General features: G+C 53.5%; 1 protein-coding gene across 1 annotated transcript in view; it reads left to right on the top strand.

Annotated features, from left to right (window-relative positions):
- The window catches only part of LOC133359677 (zinc finger protein 271-like), a 185,557-nt gene that overhangs the window by 139,240 nt on the left and 30,286 nt on the right, over nt 1-16,031 (top strand). The window lies entirely within an intron of this gene.

The raw sequence follows: 16,031 nt of genomic DNA, 5'->3' as shown, positions 1-16,031 counted from the left end.
CTGCTACTCGCTGGCAGCAGCAGCGTGTGAAGGCTGCCACTGGTGGCGCGCACAGACGGGTGGCCAGCACCAACACGCCCGGCTGCCTTTGTCTCCCCATAGACAGATACACTTAACACACGGACATATCCCCTGTATAGCCTTGACAGACTAAGGGGCAAGTGTTACCGGCGCTGTGGCACAGGAGGTGTGCCAGTGTGCCTTGTCTCTCACCAGTGCTAGCGATGTTGAATGCACAGCACCGCTACACCAGCTGCTCACTTGAGGCCGAGTCGACCTAGGGCAGGCCCGGTACAGATACATCGCTATCGCTGGTGGTGTTTTAAGCCACAGTTTTTAAAAACACACCTGCTCATACACCGGGTTGTAACCTAAACATCGAACGCATTTCGCCATCACCGTGTCCCTCGGAATTGCCTCGTTTTGAATGGAGGCCATTGGACATGCGGATTCCAAATCGTAACAATGGCGGGGAAACGAGGCTGGACTTTTGGGGGGGGGGGGGGTGAGAGAAGGGAGACGATGATTGGCCGAGGGGGGAATGGGGGCAGGTTAGCGAACCTTTGAGAATAGAGGGGGGGAAAGGGGGGGCCGCGAGGGCTATAAAAAGGGGGGAGAGCACGAGGCGAAGGGACACTTGGGAGGTCGAAGTTCAAGTATCAAGAACCAAAGTGTCTCGGCCTCGCTGTGCGCTGCACCGCTAGGCGAGTAGTTAAGCTCACATCCGATAAACCCCTCAGAGCTAGAGCTGAACACATCCGACTCCAAACGTCATTTATTGATTTGAACGAGGTAAATAGACACTTCTTAAAATCCCACAATGGACAATTATAGCCATCTTCACGGAGGCGATGTGTGCCGCCATCTTGAATTCTGTGTAATGGTGGAACCCCAGCCTCGTGGTCAATCGGAACTTCCTGGTCGTGACCAAACGCCGCATCAAACAGGAAATTCCGCTTCTTCTTGGTTCTTTCGGTAAAGTCGAAGGGAAATAAAACAATAAAAAAACATAAAATACAATTCTCACGACGTTTCGGCCACAATGCAAGCAGCCGTCCTCGGGTGAAGAACAGGGCTGTCGGAAAGACGGCGTCTGAATGAACACCACCAAGCTTGGCAGCGTATATTTAAGCAGGGGTTAGAGGCGCGCGCCTTGACAAAGGAATTTAGCAGGAAATTCCTGTGTAAACACGCCCCCCACGGAGCAAAACACCTGCCCGTGAGGCAGAACACAAAGCCTGGACCACAGGAAGTGCGTTGTGCCCTCAAAATAAAAAAGTTTGAGTATGCCAAGCAAGGAATGTGCTCGCATTAAAGGTTTCTTGTGTCTGTAGCCCCTCCACCGCCCGACGTGGCCAGTAAGGTTCCTCGGGTAAAACATTGCTCCAATTGGTTACTCGTGTATAGTGGTGGAGTGTATAGTCGTGTGTAGAAGATTGTGCCGAGGCGGCTCGTGGGGGACCGAGGGGCCATGCACACGACGATGGGAATTCGCAAACCGGGAAAGATTGAAAGAAATGAATAAAAAGTCTAGCATTTTATTATTTCATACAATGTCATCTTTTTACCCGCCAATCCCCAAAAACACCCATAAAATAAAACTCTTTTCTGAACGCAATTTAGGCAAACTTAAACACAGTTTGGAATATTTAAAATATATGTGTAGCAACTCTCGAACGCCAATCGCGGATCTGTCCGGCTTCTAAAACGCGATGTTAATCAAATCAACGCACGCATTAATCTGCAGACGAGGGGGTGAGTAAGTGCAGAGCCCAACACCGCATCCAAATCGTCACTACAAAAGAACACCGTGAGTGTGGTGGTTCAGTGTGTAAACATGCTTATCAAAGTGCCAACATTAAAACAGATATAAAGCATAAAACTACTGTAAAAAAATACATAAACTATTCATGGTAAGGCAACACGGATATAATCACAACTATCGCCAGCCCTCACACACGTCGAATGTTCTTAAATAAGAGCTATTGGACGTTTTTATTAAAGTAGAATATATTTTTAAGATTGGTTGATTATCCATTCCTGGAATGTAATGCTTTCACGTACGAGTTGAACCTAACGGCTTAAAAACCTCACGCCCGGAGTAGTTAAAGGACATTTCAAACTATTTTTAAAAAGACACGAAGCCGAAAGTTATCCCCCCCCCCCACCCCGACTTCCAAATGTGGCTCAAATTTATTTTTTATATTACTTTTTTATTATGGCCCAGGGTTCAATAATTTAATATCTTGGCAGTGCAATATGGCACTCGGCTACACGAGCCACGCCCCCCACTCAGGCCCCGCCCCCATCCCACAAGCCACGCCCCCACATGCCCCGCCCCCATCGCACGAGCCACGCCCCCACAGGCCCCGCCCCCATCGCACGAGCCACGCCCCCCACCCGGGCCCCACTCCCACGTGGAGCAGTGCCGTGGAGGAGCAGCAGCAACTCCAGATTCACATCGAGGGTCCGCGGGTTGCCCTGGGGAATGGACCGCACCGTTAGTACGGTTGGCTTACGTACGGTGCCAAAGCCGTTCACAACTTGCAAATCGGCATCTGTACGCACGCATACGATGGGCAGCAACCACGAGTTCCCCCCCGTAAAACGCCTCCAACGGATTGTTGGGGCGAGCGCAGTTAGCAGCGACTATCAGCACCGATGAAGGCCGGGCACTGTGGCACACAAGGGCCGTGGGTGGCCAGCACAATCCCCGGCCGCCTTTGTCTCCCCCAGTGGCGATGTTTTGTACACTGCCCCAGGTACCCATTGGAGGCAGAGGCGACCTGAGGGGGGTGGGGGGGGCCAGGACCGATTGAGATAAATCACGAGCGGCGTTGGTCGTGAACGGGAACAGACCTCGGGTCTCCAGCACTGGACAGCGCCAACCGCTGCATCACCACTCCATCAAAAGACAAAGATTACCCGTATAGCCCGAACAGACTGTTGGGGCAAGCGCCGTTATAGCGACTAGCACCTATGAAGGCCAGAACGGCACACGATGGGGTGGGTGGCCAACACCACACCCGGCCGCCTTTGTCTCCCCATTTGCAATTTTTTTACGCATCACACCAGGTACTCAAATTGAGGCCGAGCCGACCTAGGGGAGGAGGTCCAGGACCGGTTCAGATAATCGTCACCTGGTGGTGTTTGGCCATGAGCGCGAATCAAACTCGGTTCACCAGGTTCATAGCACAGCGTAGTGCTAACCACTACACCACCACTCCTCACGCACACACAACTACAGATGAACGCACCCGGGGCGACGTTCAGCAGAAGTAGACGGGGTTGCAGGCGTCGACCGCCAGGGGTCTCCAGCCGGTGGCCGCGGCCTTGCTGAGGGTGGCCGGGTTGACCCAGTGGAAGCGGTCGGCCCCTCGACCCGCACGTGCCCTCCTGCCGCCACCGCCACTCCGGTAGTCGTCGTAGGGACGCGGTCGCTCCGCGCGACGCCGCAGAGGCAGGCAGAGGTGGGGGGCCGCCTTGCCCGGGAAGCCGCGCGGAGTGCGGGCGGCCAGGGTGGAAGGATGACGCGGGGGAGGAGGAGGATGGGGAGGCAGAGACAGCGCCGTGAAGCACGCGGTGGAGGAGGGGAACAGCAGCAGAGAGGGGTCCGTGCGGGAGCATCCCCACTCCGGTGCGGCGGCAGAAGATGAGGCGGAGGACGACAGCGACGACGACGACACCGACGATGGCACCGATGCGGAGAAGGCGCGGCCTTGCTGCTGCACCTGAACATGGTGGGTGGGGGGTGGAGGTTAGAGGGGAGCGTGCGGGATCACATTAAGTGAACGGATTGCCACGTACGCGCAACTCCAGACGCATTAAAAAGTGGAAACAATTGCAATTTGTAAAAAACGTTAGCAGTATGGGACTTTTTTTTTGGCAGTGCTATCAAAACCAAAAAAAGACGTTCAACCTCGGCTGGCAATAAAACGTCAAATAGAGAACTCTTGGAAAGGCATCAAAGTCTGCATCAACCACACGCACCTGGTGACAAAACGTTATCAGAGCGCTAGGAGGTGTTTTTTGGGGCGAGATCGACACGCAAATATCAGTGTCGTCAAACCCGCCACCACTCAGACAGACAATTAGCGAGGGGTTTGTCACATGAACAAAACGTGCCATTTTAGTTACTAGTTCATTTTGATTTAAAGCTTTCGTGACTGCAGGGATTCATATTCTTGGTTCTTTCAGTAAAGTCACGTAGAAGGGAAATAAAATGAAAATAAACCATAATAAAATTCTCACGACGTTTCGGCCACAACGCAAGCAGCCGTCCTCAGGTGTAGAAACAGAGCTATCGGAAAGACATCGTCCTAATGAACACTGCTAAGCTGGGCAGCGTATTTTAAACTGGGTGGGAGGAGCAGAGTGCCTTGACAAAGGAGTTAACAGAGGAATTTAGCATGTTGATGATAAATGCAGATATGGGGTTAGTCACTCCTTGTGGAATGTGTAGGCGGTGGGGGGGGGGTCTTCAAAGTCATATTATGCAGGATTAGCTATATTAGTTCATACCGGCGTGTTGCAGAGTAAGCCCACCACATTCACAATTAGAGTAAAACGTTACATTTATATTCACGCGATCAAACCCGAAAGGACTTCTATTGGTGGGATATTGTTCACGAAGGCCTCCCGCGTGTTCAATTATCAGAGCTCGTGTGTTTGCGTGCTTTGGCCACAAGCACGTGCGGTCAATGTCGACTTTGATGCCTTGCAATAGGTGGCCAGAGGTCATCTTGCTCGCCTGGTATGCGGGACATCGCGACCAATCCGTCGCCAGATGCCGATTGTAATTAGTGGCTAAACGTCACATTACTCGAATAGTAATTGTTGCGAGTTCACTCTGCAGCACCCAACCGATTAGCGCTGTACTAGTAACGAATTGGCACGTTTAGTTCACGTGACAAACCTTAATATGGCTGTTCGGGTGGTGGCAGGTTTGACGACCCAACCCAAAAAGCTCTATTATGGATTATATTTGGAGTTTGCGCATCTCCCCATAATCGGGTGTATTTCTTCCCCTCCACGATTAGAAACGCTGTTTTTTTAAGCATTTGGCTGCTGTAAATTGCCACACGATAAAGCCACTTCGTTGAGCTTATCAACATGTGTGGCGGCCAGGTTACTTCTGAAATAAATAACTACGCAGCTCAGGTGGGCCCTTACCTGGTAAAATAAATAAATAGTTTTTATATTAGTATATATATATATTTGGCGTTTGAACATCTTAAAAAACAGATACAACACTAAACTATCCTACCCAGGCAAAGCCCACCGAGCTATTAATTTAGTTTCATTTGGGCATTGAGAGCAAAAATTGGGATGGTGAGCAGTTGACAATTATCAGTCTTATCACCGTCTACAAATACGGATCTAGCCCTGGTAGTTCAGTTCAAAGGGTATGGATCCCTGCAGTCACGAACACTTCAAATCTAGATTATGAGCCCTGGTAGCGAAGCCTGAACACCCACAGGCACCCTGTGATAACCCGGCGAGACGCCCGCTGTATAATGTTTGGAGTTTGCGTCTCTCCGTGGGTCGCGTGGATTTTGTCTCCGAGTCCTCCGGTCCCTCCCCCCCCTCCACATGATAGAAAAACGTGCTTTCGGGATATTTAGATCCGTTTGCTGCTATAAATGTCCAAACGATGGGGCCCCACTTTGGTCGATCTATCATTTGCGGTAGCCAGGGTCGCTTTTGAAATATAAAGTTAATAACTCCGTAGGATGGGGATGGTTTAAATATACTTAGGTTTTTTCGGTAAAGTCACTTGATACAGCTATCGTGCTGTGACGGTTCCACCTGAAGACGGAAGCTTGTGTTGCCTCCGAAACGTCGTGATTTTTATTTTATTTTTATTTTACTTTATTAATTTTATTTTTTTACTTACGTGACTTTAGCGAAAAACCCTAAGAATATGAATCCTTGCAGTCACGAAAGCTTCAAATCTAAATGGTTTAAATGTCATGTCCATCCGTGCGAGGGGTTTACCCCTCGTCCTGTACTTGGCGCCACTATTATTTGTTGTTGTAACGTTCTCACCCCGTGCCCCCTACTGGATTATCTGTTAAGAGCTTCACAGCTCCGATTACTCCTGCCGTCTCAAATAATCCGATTCCGAACCCCGCCAGGCACACCCGCCAGGCACACCCCCCCCCCCGCACCTGGTAGACGCTGTTGGGGTTGCAAACCGTCTCGATCGGCTGCGCCGCCTGGAAGTTCCCCACGATGTCGTCCGAGTGGAGAGACGCGACGGAGGAAGAGATGGAGGACGAGGAGGAGGAGGTGGTGAGGGCGACGCTGGAGAAGGCCGGAGAGGGCGGGGGAGAGGAGCCGGAGGCAGAGTCGCCAGCGGCCCTCTCCACGGCGGCGCTGATGCTGAGAGACGCCGGCTCGCTGCCCCGGGCGAGACTCGTGACGGTGAATGCCCGGCTCTTCTCGCCGTACCTGCATGGAAGCAATCGCCACAAACAAAGATGGACGGGTTGGGGACCAGGGGGGTGGGTGTTGGGGGGAGAGAAAGAGACACCAACCGGGGTAGAGAGATGGAGACGGGAGATGAGAGAAAGAGCGAGAGGGGCGTGGAGGGAATACCACGGACAGAAGGTGGGGCAGTGTTGTCGAGCCTACGGGCATGCATTCAATGGTTCTTTCGGTAAAGGTCACGTAGATAGAAAAATAATAATAAAGTGAATAAAAAAAAACACTTTAATTTTTGGCATTATTTTTCTATCCAAGCGACTTTATCGAAAGAACCAAAGAATACAAATTCCTTGCAAGTCACGAAAGTCAAAACCTACGGGGCTGGTGTTGTCAGGGCCCTAAGGTCGCGGGAGTCGAACCTGCAGCTGACCTCCCCGGGGTCGACCCAGACGGTGAGCTCACGCGGGAGGCCCAGCTCCGCGTAGGCGATGCCGCTCGCCTCGCACGCCGCCGCCAGCACCGGGTCCACCGCCTTGATGCTGTTCATGCGCAGGCACCTGCAGCGGCAAGCAGCACCGCCACCAGGAACAGTAAAAAGTGGAACTCTGCTACTTGAAAACATTGGGATTTACGAACTTTCAGGAGATACGAACAAACCAGTCTTGTATGTTGAACCGCCGTGCAAGAGATGGCAGTGGCATCTACATCTACAGAACGTGAAGAACCAGCGGCATCTACATCTGCAGAACGTGAAGAACCAGCGTCATCTACATCAGCTCCGCGATTATCCAACTTTTAAAAGCTACTTCGTGTTTAGTGTGCACGCCATACAACACGTTTGGAATTCACATGAGTAAAGTTTGACTTGTAAACGAATCGACTTTCCAACAAACTTCTGGAACCTGACTCATTCGTAAGTAAAAGAGTCTCTGTAACCGGCAAAGACAAAGACCCCCTTTCTCCAGTATAGCCTTTAATACTTTTTGGGGCAAGTGCCATCAGCGCGTAGCAGCACCTATGACCGAGGCTGGCTCGGAACAGCACCAGCCCGCCCGACCGCCTTTGTCTCTCCAGTAGCGATGTTTACGACACTGCACCAGGGACTTGAGGCCGAGTCGACCTAGGTGAGGCCAAGAACCGGTTTTAATAGTAGTCACCTGGAAGTGGGTGGGCGAGCGGGAATTTAACGGGGGTCGCCGGGTTCGTAGCGCAGCGTAGAGCTAACCACACACACACCCACCCCCCACACCACACCCATCCACCCACCACACCCACACCCCATCCACTCCCCACCTGTAGGCTTGTCCGCGGCTGGGCTGCTCGGGGTACCAGTGGTTCTTGTAGCGGTCGAGGAGGCGCGCCGTGAGCTTGGCGGTGAGGCGCGCCACGCGGCGCTCGTCCAGGCGCTCGCCCCTGCGCGCGAGGCGCGTCACGAAGAACACCGCGGCCGCGATCTCCTCCCTCATGGCGACGGTGGCGATGAGGCAGCGACTGTGACGAGGCACGTGGCAGGCTGTGACGCCGATCCAGTCACTGGAGCGACAGCGAGGGTTGGAGGAGGAGGGGAGTGGGGTGATTACTGCACGGACAGAGACCCCCACAGGGGAGAATGAAACTCCCACAGGGGGGGCAGGGACCCCCATTGACGTCCACGACGGCCTCGAGCTCCCCGACTGCCGCTGCCACGGCGATTCAAGAGCCCCTGCACAGCCGCAGACAATCAGTGAGCCAACCACAGCACCACCACTCCTCACGGTGAGCTAACCACAGCGCCACCGCTCCACAGAGCTAAATCACAGCGCCACCACTCCTCACACCACTCACCCGGTTCGCGGCTTCCTCACCAACAACGACGTTTTCGGACTCAGAAGTAAATAAAAAGTAAAATAAAAAGTGAATAATTAGTCGTAGTAATTAGTAATAATTTGTAATAATTATTAATCACCACGATCTTTTCCTCTGGACGCCAACAAAACTATTTCACGTTTAAAACTTGTCTCTCTCCCTCTCTGGGTATCTTTTTGCGAGTTAAAACAAACAAACTTTAGTTAAATATATTTCACGTACACGGACAGATATTTACATTGATGACATAGATGTGTAAACTCTACACAGATAATCACGGAGATGGAACAAAGCGATGTCCCCCACGGGCGCGCATGGGAGGGAGCGATAAAACGTCGCGACACGAAGCCGTCGCGCCTCCGAGCCCCCGGGGCATTTATAGGCGAGCGGGGGAGCCCCCGGGGCGTTTTGCTTGGGGGCTCCTTCAGAGACGCTCGTGGTGGTGATTATTGGTGATTGGTGATGATTATTGGTGATTGCTTGTTGGTGATGATGATTGGTGGTGATGATTGGTTATTGGTGATGATTTTTTGTGATTGGTTATTGGTGATGGTTATTGTTGGTGATGATGATTGGTGATGGCTATTGGTGATTGGTTATTGGTGATTGGTGGTGATTATTGGTAATCACGGGAGAGGGGGGGTCGTGAGCTACCCTCCTCCTCCCGCCCCCATCTGTGCTGAGTCGTCCGTGGGTGCTGAGTGGCTGGGCGAGTCCGGGTTAGAGCGGTCAGGGTAGCTGGCGATCGTGGTCGTGGTGTGGGGGGAGAGGTGGGGGGGAAAGAGAGAGGCTCATAGAGATGAACGAACTCATACAGATATACAGAAATACACAGAGACTCACAGATACACAGATAGACACACAGACTCACAGAGACTCATAGAGATACACAGATTGACAGATACACAGAGATACACAGAGACTCATACAGATACACAGAGACTCATACAGATACACAGAGACACACAGAGATACCCAGAGACTCATACAGATACACAGAGACACACAGCGACACAGAGATACCCAGAGACTGATACAGATACTTAGAGACACACAGAGATACCCAGAGACTCATAGATGCAGACCATTCCTGTCCAGTTTCCACCCCATCCTTCAAGACCCCCCGCCACTCGCTGTCCTCCCTGGGCCTCCTTCCCTCCACCCCTCGGTACCCACCGCGAATTCCCCTTCCCACTCAGCCTCCCACCCCGTCCCTATTGAGGCCACCCTCATTGCACCACTTAGAGCTCCTTTGTAAAGCGCCTCGCGTATAGGGCGCCATATACATTCAAGATAAGATTAGAAGCCTCCTGTATCGCCGGAGTCTGCATGGATCTCCAGTGCTCTCTGTCTTACGATATAATTTTAAGCTCCCTCCAACAACAACAACCGGTGACGTCACCATGGCGCTTGTGCCAGGCCATGTGCACCTTGAGGCCACGTGAAAGGTCGAACGCCCGCTCGCAGGAGGTCACGGGGCAGACCGAACAGGTGCCATGGGTTGTACTGACTGAGATGAGTGGCCGATGCACCACCTATGCCCCCTACTGTGCCAACTTGCTGTGTTTTATCCGCCCGGTGCTCCGCTCGTTGTTGTGAGCGTCGCTCCTCCACCCTCCGTTGTTGCTGGAGGGCGACTGCCTCCAACTGCCCAGCAGCTTCCTTCATGAGCCTCCTCCACAGAGGCCGATCTTGACACCGCTGGTACCAGTCATCGGCAAGTCCACTCAGCTCCACGTCCTCCTGTACCACATCACTCCATCTCTTCTGCAGCCCGTATCACTCGCTTACCCACTCACTCACCCACTCACCCACCCACCCATTCACCTGCTCACTCACTCAGTCACCCACTCACTCATCCACTCACTAACCAACTAACCTACTCACTCACCCATTCACCCACTCATTCACTCATCCACTCACTCACCCAATCACTCAATCGCTTACTCATTCATCCACTCACCCACTCACTCACCCACTCACTCACTCACTCACCCACTCACCCACTCACTCACTCACCCACTCACTCACTCACCCATTCACTCACTCACTCACTCACCCATTCACCTGCTCACTCACTCAGTCACCCACTCACTCATCCACTCACTAACCAACTCACCTACTCACTCACCCATTCACCCACTCATTCACTCACCCAATCACTCAATCGCTCACTCATTCATCCACTCACCCACTCACCCACTCACCCATCATTCCAGATCGTCTCCAGCGCCCGTTTAGCCCCCTCTATCCGGCCAAACAAAGCTGCTTGTGCACTTGGTGGCCTGGTCATGCAGTGGCCGGGCGTGACCCGGCCAACGCGGCTTCCTCGCCTGCCGGAAGGAGCTCACCGCAACCGCGACCGCCACCCACCCCCCTGCAATGAGGCCCACACGCGCTGCCCTTCAATGGGAGACTTTATTTGGACACAGCACTCTCTGGGCCCAGCCTTCAATCTTCGGTGCTCGAACTCCGTCTGCTCTCCAGCCGTCCCCTTGCACGATTCTCAAGCCCCCCCCCACACCTCTCCGTGAAGCTTCGCTCGCCCCAAACCCTGCGGCCAATCCTCCTTCCTTCTTTCCTCCACCGACGGCTGTCGACCCTCGCTTCCCACATTTGACGTTTTGGGGATCTCGACCCTTCGCCCCCCCGCCACCAATCTCTTTGATCCTCGCCTCCCGACCAATCACCCTGGAGGCCTCTCTGCGCCAAGCAGAGGTCTCTCTGCACCAATCAGAGGCCTTTCTGCGCCAATCAGAGGCCTCTCTGCACCAACCAGAGGCCTTTCTGCACCAACCAGAGGCCTTTCTGCACCAATCAGAGGCCTCTCTGCACCAATCAGAGGCCTCTCTGCACCAATCAGAGGCCTCTCTGCACCAATTGGAGGTCTTTCTGCACCAATCAGAGGCCTCTCTGGACCAATCAGAGGCCTTTCTGCACCAATCGGAGGCCTTTCTGCACCAATCGGAGGCCTCTCTGCACCAATCAGAGGCCTTTCTGCACCAATCAGAGGCCTTGGCCGCCGACTTCCCGACTGTCGGCCTGCCCCGTATGCTTGTCTTAGGTAAGTGGTCTGTCGCCTTGGTCATTACATCACCCCCCCGCTCCTCCAACCTTTAAACAAAAAAAAGGAGCCGTCCCGGCTAACACCAGGAAGGGAATCGACCAACCCCCAACGAAGCATGAGAACGCCAACTTACGGCAGTAAAACGATCGATGCGGAGAGGACCGATGGTGCGGCGTGAGTAGATTCTGCACCCTCCCACGATTGCTAACAGAAACGATACAACAACAACAACTAACAATAAACGATTTAACACGTAGCAGGCTTTCGCGACCAATTCGTTAAAACCCGCCACGAATCTGACTGCCGTCTGATGATGCTGGTTGTAATTACTGGCGAAACGTCGTACTCAGATTGTCAATGTTGTGGCTTGGCTCTCCAACACACCGGTGTGATGTACGAGTATACTACACTATACACTACACTTATATAAACTACACTATCCACTACCAAACTATACACTACTATACTTTACACTGCTACACTATACACTACTATACTATACACTACTACACTATACACCACACTACAAACGACACTATACACTACACTATACACTAGTGCTGCACTAGTGACGAATCAGCATGTTTTGTTCACGTGACAACCCTTACTAGTTGGCTGTGTCGGGTGGTGACGGGTTTTAACAACACATTTATATATTTACGTGATCTAACCCCAAACAATCCTCTCTTAAGAACAACAAACAACAACCACCACCACCACCAGACCGTGGGAAACAGCGGCGTGCAAAAAGTCTCCTTTGCTCCGACAGGGACAGCGTCAGCTCCGCTGGGTGCATCTTGAACTGGGGGGGGGGGGGGGGGGCGGGGGGGGGGGTTCCTTGTCGCCGGTCCAGCCGTGGACGGTCCGCTATCTTTGTCGGGTTCCGTGAGTGGTGCAGGGGCATGTTTTTCAGGGGGAACGCGCTCTGAGCGGCTGCTGTGGCACGGTCGAATGCCCCCGGGGGCCCTCTGGTGGAACGGGACGTGGGCACGGGGTCACTTGGCGTCGACTTGCGAACGAATCCAGGAGGGGCGACGTCGGCCGGACCCCTGCTGTGGTCGGTGCGGTTTTGGCAGCCTGCGCGCGATGGGGTCAACGTGAGGTCAACGTGACCGTGCCTTGCCGTGGTTACGTTCGGCCCTGTGGTGAAGGTGCGTGTGTGTGAACAGCCCCCATGACGAAGACAGCGACCTGCGTCTCGCCTCGTCAGCGGCCCGCGCCTCTGCCGTGTTTTGCGGCCATCGCCTCCGCTGCTCGCTCCGAAACGCAGTGGGTCGAGCGGGACCTGCAAGGGCGCAGGTCGCTGGGGCGTGACCTGCGGTGGGGCGGGGGCGGGGGTGTGCGGGGTCAGCCGGTTTGCCGCCAAGATCCCCCAGGTTTTGGAGATCACAGTTGGCCTGTGCCTCATCTACAGTGCGGCAGAGCGTGGATGTTGTCGTTCATCCTCAGCCGTCCATCTTGTGTGAGGAGGGGCGTTGTGCGGGAGTGGAGGCAGTGAATAGGAATGGTTGAGCCATCGCGAGAGAATTGCAATGGTTGAGTTAACCCAACCAACTCAACCCAACCCAACTCCACCCCAACCCACCTCAATCCACCCCAACTCAACCCACCTCAATTTACCCCAACTCAACCCAACTCCACCACAATTCAATCCAACTCCACCCGAACTCCACCCGAACTCCACCCACCCCAACCCACCCCAACTCAACCCAACCCACCCCAACCCAAATCAACTCCACCCACCCCAACTCAAAACAAACCCAACTCCACCCCACCCAACTCCACCCCACCCCAACTGAACCGGGCTGTCACCCGCGGCGTCCTCCGAACGGCGCTTCCGCGATGGCCACGGATCCCTCGTAGACGCCCAGTGCGGGGAACAGCGGCGCCGTGAACACGCCGTGGAACGAGTGGAGGTGGCGGGAGCCCTGCACGCAGTAGAACGACAGCACCCCCTCCTCCCACTCCAGGTAGACGCCGATGCATTGCCCAACTGTGCCACCACCACCAATACCGCTACCACCACCACTCGCACTACCACCACTCGTACCACCACCACCTACACCACCATCACCTGCACAACCACCACCTGTACCACCACCATCTGTACCATCAGTGCCACCGCCACCCCTACCACTACCTTCACCACCACCACCACCATCACCGCCACCATCTCCACCACCATCACTACCACCACCACCCACACCACCTGCACCACCCGCACCACCACCACCACTTCCACCGCCATCACCACTCACACCACCACTACCTTCGCCACCACTACCAACATCACCACCACCACTGCTCCCACCACCACTACATCCACCACCGCCGACCACCACCTCCTCCCCCAGGAAGGTCTGCGCCCCGTTGTGCCGCGCCGAGTAGCGCCCGTCCCACTTCTCGAGGCACCAGGAGGCGCCGCTGAGGCCCAGACGGCCTGCGCGGGCCTTGCCCTGGCGGGGGATCGAAGCCTCGGCCACCCCGACGAGGCAGCGTGCCGACGAGCCCACGTCCACCTCCCAGTAGTGGTGGCCGCGCGAGAGGCCCTCGCAGCACAGGGCCTGGTCCCAGTGCTCAAAGCGCTCCGGGTGGTGGTGGCGGTGGAGGAGGTGAAGAGGAGGGCCGGAGAGCCGCGTCACCGTGCGGAGGTCGGCCGACACGGCGAGGGACGAGTGGGCGGAGTTCACGTTCACGGTAGGGGAGCATCCGTCTGCACCGTGGAGGGGACGGCAGCGGCGGCAGGAGCAGCGGCAGTAGCAGCAGTGGTCAGTTTAACACGTAGCAGGCTTTCGCGACCAATGTCATCCATGATACAGGTCTTTTGTGTTAGATCGCGTAAGATTAGATTACGCAATCTAACCCAAAAAAACTGTATCATGAAGTAATATCAGTAGTAGCAGCAGTAGTAGCAGTAGAAGTAGTGTTCGCAGTAGTAGCAGTAGTAGTAGAAATAGTAACAGTAGTAGTAGCAGTAGTAACAGCAGTAGTAGCAGCAATAGTCGCAGTTGTAGTATTAGCAGTAGTAGCAGCAGAATCAGTATTAGAAGTATCAGTAATAGTAGTGTTAGCAGTAGTAGTAGCAATAGTAACAGTAGTCGCAGTAGCAGCAATAGTAGTAGCAGCAATAGTAGTAGCAGTAGTAGCAGCATCAGTGGTAGTAGTTGCAGCAGTAGTAGTAGTAGCAGCAGTCGTAACAGGAGAGGTAGTAGAAGCAATAGTATCATCAGTAGTAGTAGCAGTATCATCAGTAGTGCAGCGGATAGTAGTGAATAGTGTATAGTCGTGTAGTGCACAGTGTAGTAGATAGTGTATGGTATTGTGGTGTATAGCGTTGTGTATAGTAGTGTATAGTGTAATGGAAAGTATAGTGTGTGATAGTGTAGTGACCCAGAGAAGAAGGGCAGCATGATAATCTGTATAGCAGGGGCAGTTTCTTCATTAGGGCGATTGGGCGACGCACCACCAATGTCATTCAACCACAGAGTCACGCTAGCCGTCACTGTGCCTCTGGATATAGTCCAATCAGCATCATGTCACGTTCTGTGGAGTACCGCCTCTTTTTGGGCGATTTCACTCCGGCTGAGAATCGCCCAGAGTGGCCCCATAGACTTACATTCAAAGATGTTTTTTTTCGAACGGGGGGCGCTGCAATGCATTCTCTATGGCTTCCGGGAGGGCTCGCACTAACGTTCTTACATCATCATACGTAAGCACGTTGCATCCAACAATATTATTTGTCGCCACCTAGTGGAATCTTTAATAAAAGAAACTTGAGTGGATTGTATTAATAGTGAGTATAGAAACAAACAAGATGTATTGTAAGAGTCACTTTATTTTTCATTAATATTAAAGAAGTGAAGTTGCCTTTACATGCTTCTTCTTCTTCCTAGCGTTGTTCCCGCTGTGGCGCAGGGTCCGCTTTTCGGCATTGTCTTCTCCATTTGGCTCGGTCCAGGGCATCTTCGGGGAATGCGTTGACCGTCTTCATGTCTTGCTTTATTCGGTCCATCCATCGCTTCTTCGGACGTCCGCGTGGACGGCGGCCCTCTGGCTCAATACGCATGGCAGTCTTGGCCACTGATGACTCTTCACTTCGCATCACATGGCCGTACCACCGAAGCCTTGCCTCAAGCATCTTGTCCGCAATGGGGGCCACACCAAGTCGCTTCCGAACGTCTTCGTTCCTGACACGATCCCATCGAGTGAGCCCGAGGCTCCATCTGAGCATTCTCATCTCCATGGTGTGGAGAGCTTGTTCGTGTACAGTTGTGGCTGGCCAGCACTCGGATCCATAGAGTGCCACCGGTCGGACGATGGTCTTGTATATTTTTCCCTTCAGCCTATCCGGCATTTTCCGATCACAGAGGACTCCGGTGACTTGCCTCCATTTCATCCACGCCGCATTGACTCGTGACCTCACATCAGTCGTGATGCTACCATCTGAGCTGATGGTGGAGCCCAGGTACTTAAAGTCCGTCACTTTCTTCAGATCTTCTCCGTCAATACTGATGGTGCCGTCGGTTTGGGGGCCACACTCCATATACTCCGTCTTTTTGATGTTGAACCTCATCCCGTTTTCGTCCAAACGTTCCTTCCACAGGCGCGTTTGTCTTTCCACTTCTCCTCTCTCTTCATCTGAGAGGAGGACGTCATCCGCGTAGAGAATTGACCATGGAGGGGCGGTGCA

Source organism: Lethenteron reissneri, chromosome 65, assembly GCF_015708825.2.
Source record: "Lethenteron reissneri isolate LAM-NWPU_2019-01 chromosome 65, ASM1570882v1, whole genome shotgun sequence".
Taxonomy (NCBI): Eukaryota; Metazoa; Chordata; class Hyperoartia; order Petromyzontiformes; family Petromyzontidae; genus Lethenteron; species Lethenteron reissneri.
This window is presented reverse-complemented; position numbering and strand designations above follow the sequence as displayed.